The sequence below is a fragment of the Phaethon aethereus genome, assembly GCF_964289735.1.
Source record: "Phaethon aethereus genome assembly, chromosome: 2".
Lineage (NCBI taxonomy): Eukaryota > Metazoa > Chordata > Aves > Phaethontiformes > Phaethontidae > Phaethon > Phaethon aethereus.
This window is the reverse complement of record NC_138582.1, coordinates 8485926-8500484: the sequence shown is the minus strand read 5'-3', so window position 1 is coordinate 8500484 and position 14559 is coordinate 8485926.

Genomic DNA, 14559 nt, shown 5'->3' with positions numbered 1-14559 from the left:
GACCACAACCCCCATTCCCCGTCCCCCTGCGCCGCTCGGGGGGAGGAGGGAGAGAAATGGGGAGTGAAGTTGAGCCCGGGAAGAAGGGAGGGGTGAGGGGAAGGGGTTTTAAGATTTGGTTTTAGTTCTCATTACCCTATTCTGATCTTTGATTGGCAATAAATTAAATTAATTTCCCCAAGTCGAGTCTGTTTTGCCTGTGACGATAATTGCTGACTGATCTCTCCCTGTCCTTATCTCCACCCACAAGCTTCTCATTATACTTTCCCCTGCCCAGCTGAGGAGAGGAGTGATAGAACAGCTTTGGTGGGCACCTGGCATCCAGCCAGGGCCAACCCATCACACCCATAAACCTGGATGAATTTTTTGCCACCAAACAGAGCCTGTGGTCCTGCTGTGAGAAGCAAGATCGTGGAACAGTGGATGCAGTGCACTGACAGCAGAAGATTACAACAGCCACAAAAGTACATCTTTCCTTCTCATACAGCTCTCATAAGACCTCAGCTGGAGACTAGTTTGGGTAATTTAGGTCAAGTATAGGTCAAATGGAAGATAGACAAAGAATGCTGGACTTTTGATTTCAACATGACTAGTTCAGGCAAGAACACTGCCTGTGAGAGTTGTGAAGCCCTCATTGCTCAGAGATGTCTACAAACAGGTTAGATCATCACCTCTCAGGATGGCTTGGCTAAAGATCAGGTCTTCCGTGAGTCAAAATTCACTGAAAAGCTTATAAGTTTCCAAGTCACTGACAGATTGGAGTGAAGACAGACACCAATTCCCTGCAACAGCTTTCACAGAAAACGATGATACAAAACAATCATGTAAAGAGCCAAGGCAGACTTCTCCTGATGGGAAACAATCCTAATTACATCTGGTTTCAGACCTACATTGGCAGGCTGCTTTCTTTGCCAAAAGTCTTTGAGAGCTGTAGTAAATTAAAGCAGAAGTCTCCAAAGTTTAAACCACGCAATCTACAAAACCGTATTTCATGTACATCAAGCACTTTTCAAAATCAAGGACAACCATCTAAAGCAGACAAGAGATCATTCTAAAACTCACTAACAACTGCAATAGAGTTACTAGCTCAAAAACACCCTGATATGGAAATAATATTTGATGTAGCATAATATATTCTATCATTTTCATTTCTGAAGAAAATTGTTTAAGCTCCAATTTCTAATTACAAAAGAAAAAAAAAAACATGTGATAATAGATGTGGGCCAGCAAAAAATATATAGAAGTAAATCTGGCTTTTTGTCTAGGACTGGAAAGGTCTGTCAGAAGATATAGTAAATGCTAGAGCAGCAGATCTTAATCCCAACAAAGAATGGTCCTTTCAAACTGACCAGGCTCCAGGTTGTGGAGAGGTCTCTCTGGCCCTTTATAAAAACCAAAAGGTCAGACAGACTATCAAGTGCTCTCAAGGGGTGCCTGTGAAATGGGCTGAAGTATCCTGACTGATACCAGACACTGTAAAGGTCCCTGTAAGCAGGGACCAGGACCCAGTAACCTGCCTACTCCACAAAGGCCTCCTGCAGTTTGCTCTCCCATGTGACTCAGTGGTTTTAGCTGTGACCCAAATGACTTTAGAGAAAATGCCACATCCACCTGATAGGGATGCATGTTTGAGTCCTCTCATCCTGAGGAAGGAATTTAATGGAGGTCTCGCAGACCCTGGACATGCTATGGAAAAGGTAGTCAACATACAAGGTTGACTCATCTCAACAGAGATGATATTACATAGGTATCATCTCTGCAAGAAGAGCAAATGCTCTGACCACACAGCAGACTGACAAGCATAACATGCAGCACTGCATCAAGCACTTTTATTTCCTTTGTTTGCCTCCAGGTTGCTCCTAGTCGGTGTGAAAAGCACCCCTCATCCTCTACCAGAGCCAGTTTCACCCTCCAGAGAGGGAGCCTGCTCCCAGAGGTGGTATTGTGTGACCACACCAGAGCGATCCCTCCCCACCAGCCATACAGATCTTAGCAGATCTCAGACAAACTACTCTACAAGTGATTAATCACTGTAGATGGAGAAAAAAATAGTAGGCAGTTAGTGAGACTGGGGATTGGCCAGAAACCTGGAGCCAAAGGAGAGATATGCCAAATCAGTGGTACAAACACAACCTGAATTGCCCTACGGAAATACCTGCTTTCGAGTTAGGGATCCTACAGCCATGCAACCAGCGGTGGTTTTTACCTAAGTGTCTTGCCCAAGGCAACACAGGAGGGGTGTGGCAGAGCAAGGACCAGCACAGTGGAGCAGAGACCCTCTAAAAAATCTGTGTTAAACTCAAGTCCTTCTTAATTTTGCTCACGAGTTACTTTCATGTTAATATTCTGCTGCAGCCAGGAGAAGCCAGACACGCCACACAGGGTACTGAGTTGCACGAAAGAAACCTTTTTAGCAATGCCTGGCAGCAGGTTAGGATAAGTCAAAGTTCCTCCTCTGTTCTTACCCTCCCAGCAGAGAGGAACACTGTAAATGCCGAACAAGACACATAACTGCTAAAAAGTGAGATTTTTAAAGCATCAGTACACTTTTAGTAATCTCAGGTGTTATTAATAGCATCAATATGGGCATTTATTTCCCCCACACTGAAACTAGAGTTTTAATCCCCTATTGATTGAAGCTGAAGTGCAGGACATGCTGCAATTTACGTGATTGATTTGCGTACCTTGAGGGAATCAAGTCATCTGTAAACCAAATTTTTTTCTTCCCTTACAGGTCCCTGTTAGATAAATGTCTCTGTAAGCAAAATATCTTCTTTAAATTAAGGGCAGGAGGTCAAATACACTGCTAGCAAAACCAGACAGAACTTCAGTGAAGTCCGAGTGGAAAATGTGACCCGATAAACACATTTCCTCAAGTTATGAGAAGGTATCTTGGATTCAAGAAAAATACTTTTTTTAAGACTGAGGAGTTACATGATTCCATACAGAAGATACACTTGGCAGCACCCAGCAAGTCATAGTCACCTATTTATATATATTAAGAATGCATTTGTTTTCTAAAATAGCAGGTTATGACAAGAGCCCAATCCAATTCAAATAGCTAGGATGTGCTCTGATTTTCAGAAGGTGCCAAGCATTTCCCCTACTAAAACTACTAGTCTTCACTTGGGCATAAAAAGCGAAGCTTGAATATCCCAGTGACTTCATGAAAGGAAGACTGGAAACCTGTTCAGAAACCACAGATAAATCACCTTAGGAATAAAGCCAGACGGAAGAGACAGCCTCTGCTGCATGCGTTCGTGATCAATGTCTCCTTAAGCATTCTCTTGAAAAGCTTCATGTCAAAGTTTCTCCAGTCTCTTGACAAACAGAGATTTTGCAACATTCAACCCAGCAGGGGAAAGTGTGATAACTTAGAAAGATGAAACTCGAAAGTATTTCTGGTTCATTTGAAATAGCAGCAGTCATGACTAGGTAATAGAAAACAAAGTTCTTTCAGATATTCTCATTGCTGTGAATCTCAATGATGCCGTCTCAGGCAGGAGCAATAACATTTGATTTTTCTTCTACATTTGTCATACAGGCACTAAGTGCCCTGGGGGAGGGAAAGGAACAACTCACAGCAGCATTCATACATGTATATATTTATTTATATGCTGAATGACAAGGCTAAGGAGTTGGGGATATAATACAGGTGAGCTTTCCTATCTACAGCACTCAAAGCCAAGAGCTAAGTAATTCGGTAATGTAAAGTTTTGATCTAGTTTGTGTAAAAATCTAATGTATATTTAGTGATTTAAGTGCAAGTGGATGACCATTGCCTGCCCCAAGAGCAGACAGCAGCCTGTCCAGTCCCAAGGCTGGCCTGTTTCTGTCCTGCTACCAATACGTCACCTCAAACTGATGAAGCATGCTGTTATATTATACAGACACCTCTTTGCAAACTGCACATGAAAGTTGTTGTGAGTAAAAAATTTGTTATTACAGGCTTTTTTTCTCCCCTTTGCTTTTTTATGTATTATTGGTGGCAGAGATAAAGAGATTCAAGACTCCCCTGTGCACAGTATTTTCCCAACAGGTACAGTTATAAGGAAATTATTATTGGAAGACACCTCTATAAAACAAGGTTAATTAATCACTTCTTCATCTTCGTCACAGAGAATGACTTTTACTTATTACACCATTACAAAGCCCTCTTGTCAAATTTAGCTACAGAGGGGATGATCTCCCTTTCTAGTCACACTGACGTCCCGGACACTGGGTGGAGGTGGGTGAGGCAGCATTTGGAGAACTACCTGTGTTTCCAAAGCCATGCTGTGTCATTGGAAAAAGGCTCGTTATTTAGTTCAATTCCCTTCTTCCTAAGTAAATTTTCATTTTCATGCGTTCCTGTGCAGCTGCATCTCAGCTGGATGTAATAGTGCCAACATTTTGAAAGGAAAATTGCTTTCCATTTCTCACAGTATTTCATGCATAAAGCATCCCTTACAATCAGAAAATGCAACTGCTCAGCCTGTGCAGAGCAGGGCAGTTACTGAGGCCTCTGGAAATGGGGGAGCTGAGGTCTCTTCTGCTTTTCCAGTCTTAAACAAGCCAGACCCATGATCCTTACTGTCATGACACAAGGACCCAGGACTACACCAGCACAGGACAGGATTGAGAAAAGAAGGACGATATTTCTGGCTGCCTTCTCCAGACTGAGGAGGACTCATTTAATTTTAAAATTATTTGAAAAAAAGAAATGGTATCTGAAAATATAGTGCAATGAAACTAAACTGAAAAAATGAAGTGTCCGGTTCTTTCCATCGCTGGTCGCAGTGTGTGTTTGTCAGTCAGAATCATGCAACGAAGGGTTGATCATCTACTACCAAGAGTAGTTTATCATGTCTGTTTAAATGGCTATGAAAGAGCTTTTGGAGCAGTGTGAAACTCTATTTATGTTATAGGCAACACAGCAGTAGCAGAAGACATATTTCTATTCACTTTTTGTGGGAAGTGAAGATTTTATTTTTCCTTTTAAAACGTGTTTGTACATAACGCTGTCGGAAGGTGCCAGACAACACAATAAACACAAATCCTCTGTTCACCAGTCCGCAAAACAGCCCGGGCAATGCCCCATGCCCAAGGGACAGCTCCTCCTCAACCTCCAGACCTGGGGACCAGCGGTGGGACGGCTGCAGGGCATCATCCCCCCCCGCAGAGAGAGCCCATGCTGCCGCTAGACCACACGTATCTCACTCCCTTCATCTCACCCTGGAAGATACAGCCGCTGCCAGCTGCTCTTTTGTTAACACAGATATTTATATCACATTTCACCTCACTCAGATTTATCACGGCCTTTCCTTAAACCGCTGTGAAGATTATCCTTGCTGCTCCTAAGGGCAAATATTCAGAGCCCAGTAAAACAACTCCTCAGAATGACTATTGAGTATGAACTTAATAACAAAACACCATATCCAGGGATTCACTGTGACAGCCGACAGTGCTGCCGATGCCCTTTTCTGTTTTCTCACATTTTGTTACGCTGCAGATGGGCTCAGCTGCCTTTCTGCAGCTGTACGGCGCAGTAGTTGGGAGGAGATGGAATATGCGAGTTATTTTGTAAGTTGAGGATTAGAAAGGGCCAGGAACAAACAAATACTTGACAGAAAACCAGCATGAACTGGAAGAGAGACACACAGAGCATCTCCCTCGACCCAGCAGAGCACGAAACCGTTCACACCCCAGACGGGTCCCCACGGTGTCCTACAAACTGCATTTATGGAAATGATGACTCAGAACTTCAATTTCCCCGTGCTTTGCTGGCAGCGTGTTTACAAATCATCTCCAGCATTACAAGTGCACCTCAGACACAAAGGAAGTGAAAAAAGGGACTAATTTTAACCCATCAAGAATGTTTTCAGGCTGTCAGACCCAAGTTACATGTCTTTGTGAGGAAAAAAGGAAAGGAAAGGACCCAAGAGCACTTGAGAAAAAATTAAAGGCTAGCATAAGCACATCACTAATTCAAAGAAATCCTGCAGCCAGGATTTAGAAGAGCACCAGTACAGAGTTACAGGTTATAAATCCTTGATTCCTTTAAAAACACTAACGCAAATCATCTCAAGTTTGTTATTTACTGCCTGCCTACACAGCTGCCTTTCAGCTTGAGCCCTCAAAGAAAAATTTCTCTGGACAACAGACCAGCAGCGATTAAACTTTAAAATCCAATTCATTACTTTAACCCCACAATCTCCTATACTTTGTGAAGAGAAAAATTGGTATTGTACTTAAAATTTAAAAACAGAGTAGACCAAATCTTGCCAGTTTGCACAAGGTGACAAAACTTTTCAGGGAGAAAAAAAAAAAGAACTTACATTATTAGAAGGGGTTGGAGGGGGAGAGAAAGTTTACCTTTTGCACTCAGGGTTTTATATAGGGGGTTTTGAAAAGGGAGAAAGAGAGCTAAAACATTTACTGAAGACAGATCGTGCAGAATCTGCCCAGAACACGGGCTGTGTCACTCCAACCCCGCTCGCTTATTAAATGGAAATAAAAGCAACCAACCTCCAATGCTCCATCTTCTGATTAAAAGGAGAAGAGGGAAGAGAATTGTTATCACTCTATTTGCAGCATAGCACACTGACTTTTTTCTTTTCTTTTTTTTTTTTTTTTTGGTAACTTACTTTTACAAGTGCACCATTAATAATTCATGCTGCTTCTGAACAACAGGGCAGCCGCTGCTTCTTTGTCACATTTCACAATGGCTGAGTGACAACGGTGGCTCTGACTCCAGGCTACTTATCTTTGACTATCTGCCGGGAGAGACACATTGCTGTCCTTCCTTTGTGGTTCAGTCCCTGACACAGTTGTGACAAACGCTGGCATGCCCTGTCATTCCCTTCACCTCCCGATAACAGAGATCTGCCACTCTTCAATGTGCGGTCTGCACTCTTGTCCCTCAGAGAAGGAGCTGTATGTTAATGATGCCTGATGATGTGCAGGGCTTCTTCTGCCCGTTGTTTTTCCTCCGGTTACATATTTGGATTGACCGCGCTTCAAAAAGCACAGACTTTAAATGTTGCTTTGGGATCAGCACCCAGCTAAAGCTTGTATGATAACGGTGTCTCCAGGGGCTTGAGAGGAAAAAAAGGCTCTCTTTTTTAGCAAAAGTGGTGGGACACAATGCCAGATTTTAGGCCAGATAATAAAAGACTGCATATGGAAAGAACTATGTGTTTCCCATTGATGCTAAAGAACTTTTGGGCCTGAGCTGGCAGGGCATGGTGTAAACTCCAGCACTGCTGGAGTCTTCCCAAAACCTGTGCGGGATGGTGCATGCAGGACACGCCGCGTACCTTCCCTATGTGCTGAAGAATCACTAGCTGCTTTGCAGAGGTTTGTAAAGAAAACAATCCTGCTTCCTTTCCCAGATGGTTGGAAGTGGTGGGTTTGTTTTCGACGGGCGGCACAAAGCGTTCTGGGGGTCCCTCTGACTCTGGCAGCAAATTGCAGCCCCCCCTCCCTGCCTGCAACAGCGGGGCAGATGCTTGAGGCGTTCAGGCAAAATTGCTCTGTTCACTTCATGTGCAATCTCCATTACAGAGTATCTAAGCACCTGTTCAGGATGCTGATTCCAGGAAGGGGCTGGGAGCCTTAATGAGTTTCCTAATTTCTAGCGCTTCCCAGATAAATGGATGCGGGCAAGTGCAAAACAAGGATTAAGTCATTGTAGCTGGAGATACCGATACGGGTCTCTTGAATCCACCATACCCTCGGAGCAGGCTGCAGTGCCTTAATGGGGTATATCCAGCATTCAACCACCATACCCTCGGCAAACGTTCACTACATGTTGCTATTATAAACACAGGGGACAAGATGTTACAAGGGCATTCTTTTTCCCATGGAGACATTGAACGTTGCTTCCTTTATCCTTAGCTACAGCAGCGCTGTTACCAATTACAATCACTAAAGGAGAACAGCTGGCACTTGTTCGAACAGAGCGCTCTCTCCAAAGCCCACTGAAGCCGATGGAAAAAGATCTCCTTTCTTTCATTGGATTTTGGATCAGACTCAGAGAGACCCGATGGATTAGAAAGCAGGGCTTTTTCTGTCTCATGTTTGTGATTAGAAACCATTTTTTCCAATCTATACACCCAGTGACAGGAGGTTGGGGCAGCATTACCCCCACCATTTTTATAAAATAAGAGATGTTAATTAAAAAGCTGCACAGCGGGGCTGAAACTGTTAGAAACTAGAAAGGGAGAAAGAATGAGGCAGAACAGCAAACAGGGACAGACTTTTGATGTCCTTTGCACATGATGCTGTTTCCCATTAGAGTACTTTCACGGCTGTTCCATGTGTTTCTGAAAGCTCAATTCGTCTTGCGCACAGACTTTGCTGAAAGGTAATAAGCAACTCCTAGTTAGAGAGTCAATTAACATGTAATCTTTGACATTTTGAATCATCAGCAGCTGCCAGATGGGTTTATCCTTTGTACAGAATGAAACCTATTGCTTGAGTAAGAATTTGATCTAATGGTATATTTTTCCATATTCATCTAGACTGCGATGTCTTCCAGTCCCGTGGTAGGAAAGCGGACTGAGTTTTGCTTCTGAAATTATCAGCAAAACTCTCCTTGATCTCAGGGAGTGACAAACTGATCCAACAGTGACTGTGTCGGGAGATCAAAATTTCCTTTCTTCCTGCAATTTCCTTGATTATTTGAGGCCAAATTTTCATTTTCATACCTGTAGGGCTCTGATCAGTGAACTAGATGGCTGCAGCAGCTGATGATGCTACACTACATTAAGGATTCCCTTTCTTGCTGTAGCTCAGCTACTGCTGAAGCAAGTACTGAACCCGACCACACAATGGTAGTATGATCCGAGATCACCTTGTATTAGCAGAATGCAAATCAGGAGAAGTTCAGCAGCTGATTCACAAGGCAAAATCCATAGGGAGAGTGTGAAAGAGTGGGCAGCTGAGGATCATCATGTCTACAAAATTCCCAAGCTGCCAAGACACTAGGTCCTTTATTTGCAGTGTAATAACGGTTTAATCAGTTCTGTCAGAATACATTACAGGTAAGACAGTTTACTGGACAATGCAAATACCTCAGAATTCAACTTGCAGACGGGTTGGACAGGGACTGTAATTTCTCAGGTGCATAGGAAGCACCTACTGCGAAGGACCCTGGCTGAGGTTTCAATTGCTACAACTACAGAAATGTTTAATAATGGTAAGTAAATTATTATAATTTCTCTGTAATTTCATTATGTATAAAAAATGGTATCTGTTAGTTAATAACATGCACATAGCTAAATATAGCAGTTGCAATAAGCTCCATCTTTCTCACCTTTCTGCATTACTGTTGGATCCCCACTTGTCTCAACATGGCTGAGATTCCACATCAATTCAAACAGTTGTAATTATCTGTTCTTGCAAGTTTAACAAGGAAGCGGGATTATATAAAAGGATTAAACATACACATAAAAATAACATACTAAGTAATGTAAGAAAAATTGTAGGTGGGCTAATCTCTGAATCACCTGTGAAGGCTGAAAAGCTGTGAAATTGCCCCATATTACGGATCTGCACACTTTCTACATCTTGTTTAGCTACGTAGAATGACTGTAATAAACTGTCACCTGTACCCAGAAGAAAGGCTACAGGAATGTTGTAATGACAACTTCATTTATTCTGGGCCACTTGCTAGAAACAGTCACAGCTCTGCAAGTCACTCACTTAATCTAAATGTCATGCAATTATATATATATATGTTTGACATCAAGCGATGTCTTTGCTGTTTTCTCTTAACACTTCTGAAAACCAGGCAAGACAATAGTAACACTCATGAAAGTGATTACCATCATTGTGTTAATGACGGACACAGAAGAAAGGCTTAGGCTCAATGAGCTCTGAATTGGAAATGAATTTTGCAGAAGAGGTAAGGAATAAATGGGAGAATCTAAAACCTGAATCCATAAGGAAGTGATTTACTGCAATTTTCTGTGGACTATATAATCGTGAAGTAGAACGGAATTCAAGGCTTTTAAGAGAGGAGATCTCCGCCACATTAATATGTTTGCTGCATCACCATTACAAAGAGGCTCTACCCACTGTAATACACTGTACCTCAGGTTCACTAAATGGTAAATTAAATCAAGCTGATGAAGCAGAAGAATTCAGCCAAAGGACAAATTAAGTGGCACAGAACGTATCATTGCCAAGGCAGAAATGTAACACACGGAGCAGATGCAGAGAAGATGCTGTACTCCCAGGGAGTGCCGTGCTGGCCTGAAAGCAGGGAAATGCTACCAGAAATTAATGGCAATATGGTCTACATGCTGAACAAGAAAGCCTTGCCATAAAATGCATGACCCAAACATTTCAGTTGATAAAAGTAAAAATGAGAGAGAGAGATTATTCAAAGGGTAATCCAACAGGTAAGAATTTACCATCTTTTATGAACAGTAGATCAATGTAAGAATGTTCCAATAAGAGAAGAAATTCATTGCAGTCAGTGTTGCTGGTGTATGAGCAGAAAGGTCACCAAGGGTCTGGAGCAGGAGCTGAAGAGATTGAAGTTTCTATTACACAGTGTTAGATGGAAATGCAGAATAATTACTTCTGCAAGCTTGCAAAGGATTAAACTGATTTAAATGGGATGAATCTAGCTGCAGCCCACTGCATCAGCTGTGTGACAGTAATTAATATGCAGATTAGGGAAAAAAATTAAATAGAGTAGTTTATTTTGCACTAAGACAACATTTTCCTTTCAAAAATTCAGCGACATCTCAGCCCCTAGCACACTAGATAGTGTGGAAGATGTCTTCCAATGCTCAAAGTTCTTAATGTACAGATGAATTAATTTCCCAGGCTTCTTTTTAGTGCCAAATAACTTAATTTGGGATCTAGAATTGAAGTTCTAGTTTTACACTACAAAATAAAAAAGTCTTTAGGAAAAAAATGTTCAAATTATTTACAAATACACATACTGAAGTTGGGATAGATGTACTTGCTTTGGCTTATATTTGTGCTTTGCAGCTACATAAAGGCCACAGAAAACATTAGACATGCTTAAATGGTCAAGCTAATTATTCCCAAATATTCATATCACAGTAGCACTCACAAGCCCGTCATGCACTAGGGTCCAACTGCTTTATTCAGTCTGTCAATCAGACCTAAAACTGCATGGGCAGAGCTGGGTGGTTGTAACAGGGTCCATCAGCAGTCCCAGGCAAGGCAAGGTGATGAATCAGATCCAGGGTTCATTTAGGGAATGCAGCGAGGAAGAGCAGGATACTGGGCAGGATGCTCAGATGAAGGCAAAGCTACAGTGTAGGTCTGAGGTTCATCTGGGAGACAGCGGCAGAGGCAGGATTGGAGAAAAGCTACCGACAACCTAGGTCCTTTTAGGAAATAAGACCAGACAGGTCTCCAAAATATCCACGACATTTTCAATGTTGATCCCTGCTTCCAAAATACTTCTGTTGCCTGTTGGTTTTCTGTTATGCAGACCTAATAAGCATACTGTTACACCAGCCATGATGTAGGCAAGTACTCTTGATACCCTTGTTAAGAAAGGAGAAACTAAGACTGGAAGCCCAGGTCGTGTTACATACTGCTTGATTTTCAAAAACTTCAGAGGGCATGTAAAGTACTCCTCACCTCTGATGACCAGCCCTGGACATCTAGCTCTGTGCAATCTTTAAGACCATAATCCTATGAATTTTCTTTTTAAGATTACTAAAAATTCATTTTTAATCCAAATAGGAATTGCATCCTTATTGAAGTTGTAGCTACCTGTCACTGACTAAAGAATGATACTGCTTTAACCTTTACTGTTTCTATCCTACAAATGGCAAAAATGGATGACAAGAATAACCCAGAAGGATTGTGACACTATTTGCAGTCAGCAGACAACCTTACTATAGACAGCTTTACAAGCTTTGTGTAATTGAATGTGAGCGCGTTACGTCTAGGGAGAAATGCTTTATTAGTAGTTGTGCATTTCTGCTACGATAATGTACATATTGCTGGTGAAAGTTTTAAACTACCTCTTTCACTGGACTGACTTCTTAGAAGGTCAGCCCCCACCTACAACACAACAAAACCAAAAATCATCACAAGGCCACTTGGCTCAAAAGACACCGCAGCGTGCTGGGATCTTTGCGAGCCCTTACCTTCTTACCTGCGTGGAGAGCAGTTGCAATGCTCTGTTTTATGCAAATAAGACTTGACCTCTGGATTCTGAGAAACCTGCGGTGAAGCTCTTCAACAAGCCCTCAGCAACTCTTCTGCATCTATTTTTACGGCAACCTCACTTCATAGAGTTCAGATATTGCAAGAGTCCCCCAGCCGCCTGTGTGTCAGGAGCGCAGCAATTGCTACCCAGCTCCCACCTCAATCCACCGCGCAGTTGGATGCTCACTTAGTGGCGATGAGCTCCCAAGCTTGTTGATTGGCATTGGAGAATTAGTTCTGTTGTTTGCGTGCTGATGCTTTATAATCTCTACATATGCATAGCTAATTTTGTTTTTAACCACACTAGCTGTTCCTCTCAGTCTCTAAAACCTCCTGAGTAGTGGTATAATCCCATTGGTTCCCATTTTCATGATACATGCTGCTAACACATGCAATTTCTGCACGCATAATTACCAGCTCACATAGGCTCAATTATTAGTTTCTAAATCAGGTATTTAACTAGTCCTTCTAAATCACTGAGTGGGTGATTTAAACACAATTTCATATACCCTTGTGGTGTCAGCCTAGGTGAAATGGTTTGGGTTTGCAGTAAATCACACAGTATCCAAGTCTTAGTGCCTTCTGTTTTATAAGCAGTATCTATTGTCTCAGAACGAGTAAAATCCTTTAATACACAGAATTATTTTACATTTCTGAGTATGTGGATAAAGCAAACTGCGTTGAACAAAGGTTGAAAAATGGACCAAACTAAGCATTCAGCATAACAAAGGAGCATCAAGAGATCTGAGAGCAGAGCATAAGTGGCAAGGCATATTCTTCTGAATATATAGCACAAGGGAATACGCATGAATGTCCAATTCACACGGATCTTGGCTCAACTGGGAAATATGCAATTAAATGACAATCTGGCTTTATGCTGAGCTGTGATGTAGGACATTCTGACATCTAGCGTAGAAACCTTATTGATGCCTCACAGCACTCAGTGCCCTGAAGTCTTTGTGAACCAACTTAAGCATAAAGTACAGACGCTAACAGCTAGTGAACAAGGCTGTGAAAAGAGAAGAAAATAAAAAACAAAGTTTGCAGCTTAAGACAAAACACTTTCATTGCTTTGAGGGGTGCTCAGGAGGAAAGAAGTCCTGGTAGCCTACCTATACAAAGATATAAATACAGAATTTTGCTGCTAAACACATTAATATTGTTAAATCAAGACAGACATAATTCTCTCTTGCAACACTACAAAATTTCACTTTGCAAGAATATCCCTTACATGTGGTTTTGCGAGATGTGTTTACGCTTGCCTTGGTGTTACGCTCCTACCTTGGCAAGGAGGAGCTAGACAGTAGCTATATGACAAAATACACTCATGTTATCTATCTACAGATGGTCCCACTTAGACTGCCATGCTGAGAATACTAACCAAAAATGTAACTGTTTGAAAAATAGCATAACAACTGAAATCGTGCTGCCATCATTCAGCCAGTGTCTGTCCTTTCATGTTTCCACTCGCCCTGCCACAGAAATACCAGCTACCAGAATTCAAGCAGCTCTCACTTGTCCACAGAGCTACAGATCCATACAACTCTCTATGGCACTGTCTCCACACTGCACTTATAAAGACACGGCACTGTACAAAGATAAAGTAGAGAGGAATGTCAGTTAAGACTCCTTTCAGCTGTGAGAAAAAACTTTCTTCCAGGAGAGGTTCCACATATGCTTCCAACATATCCAACAGCGTCCTGGCCTGTATCAGCAATAGTGTGGCCAGCAGGAGCAGGGCAGTGATCGTGCCCCTGTACTCGGCACTGGTGAGGCCGCACCTTGAATACTGTGTTCAGTTTTGGGCCCCTCACTACAAGAAGGATGCTGAGGTGCTGGAGCGTGTCCAGAGAAGGGCAACGAAGCTGGTGAGGGGTCTGGAGCACAAGTCTTATGAGGAGCGGCTGAGGGAACTGGGGTTGTTTAGTCTGGAGAAGAGGAGGCTGAGGGGAGACCTTATCGCTCTCTACAACTACCTGAAAGGGGGTTGTGGCGACGAGGGTGTTGGCCTCTTCTCCCAAGTAACTAGTGATAGGACAAGAGGAAATGGCCTCAAGTTGCGCCAGGGGAGGTTTAGATTGGATATTAGGAAAAATTTCTTCACTGAGAGAGTGGTCAGGCATTGGAACAGGCTGCCCAGGGAGGTGGTGGAGTCGCCATCTCTGGAAGTGTTCAAAAAACGTGTGGATGTGGCACTTCAGGACATGTTTAGGGGACATGGTGGCGCTGGATTAATGATTGGACTTGATGATCTGGAAGGTCCTTTCCAACCTAGTGATTCTGTGAAGTAGGATCCTGTTGGAGCTGCCTAGGAAGGCAGGTGGTGAGTCTCTCTGGGGAGGGGTGTGTTTGGGCCATCTTTGTTAAGAG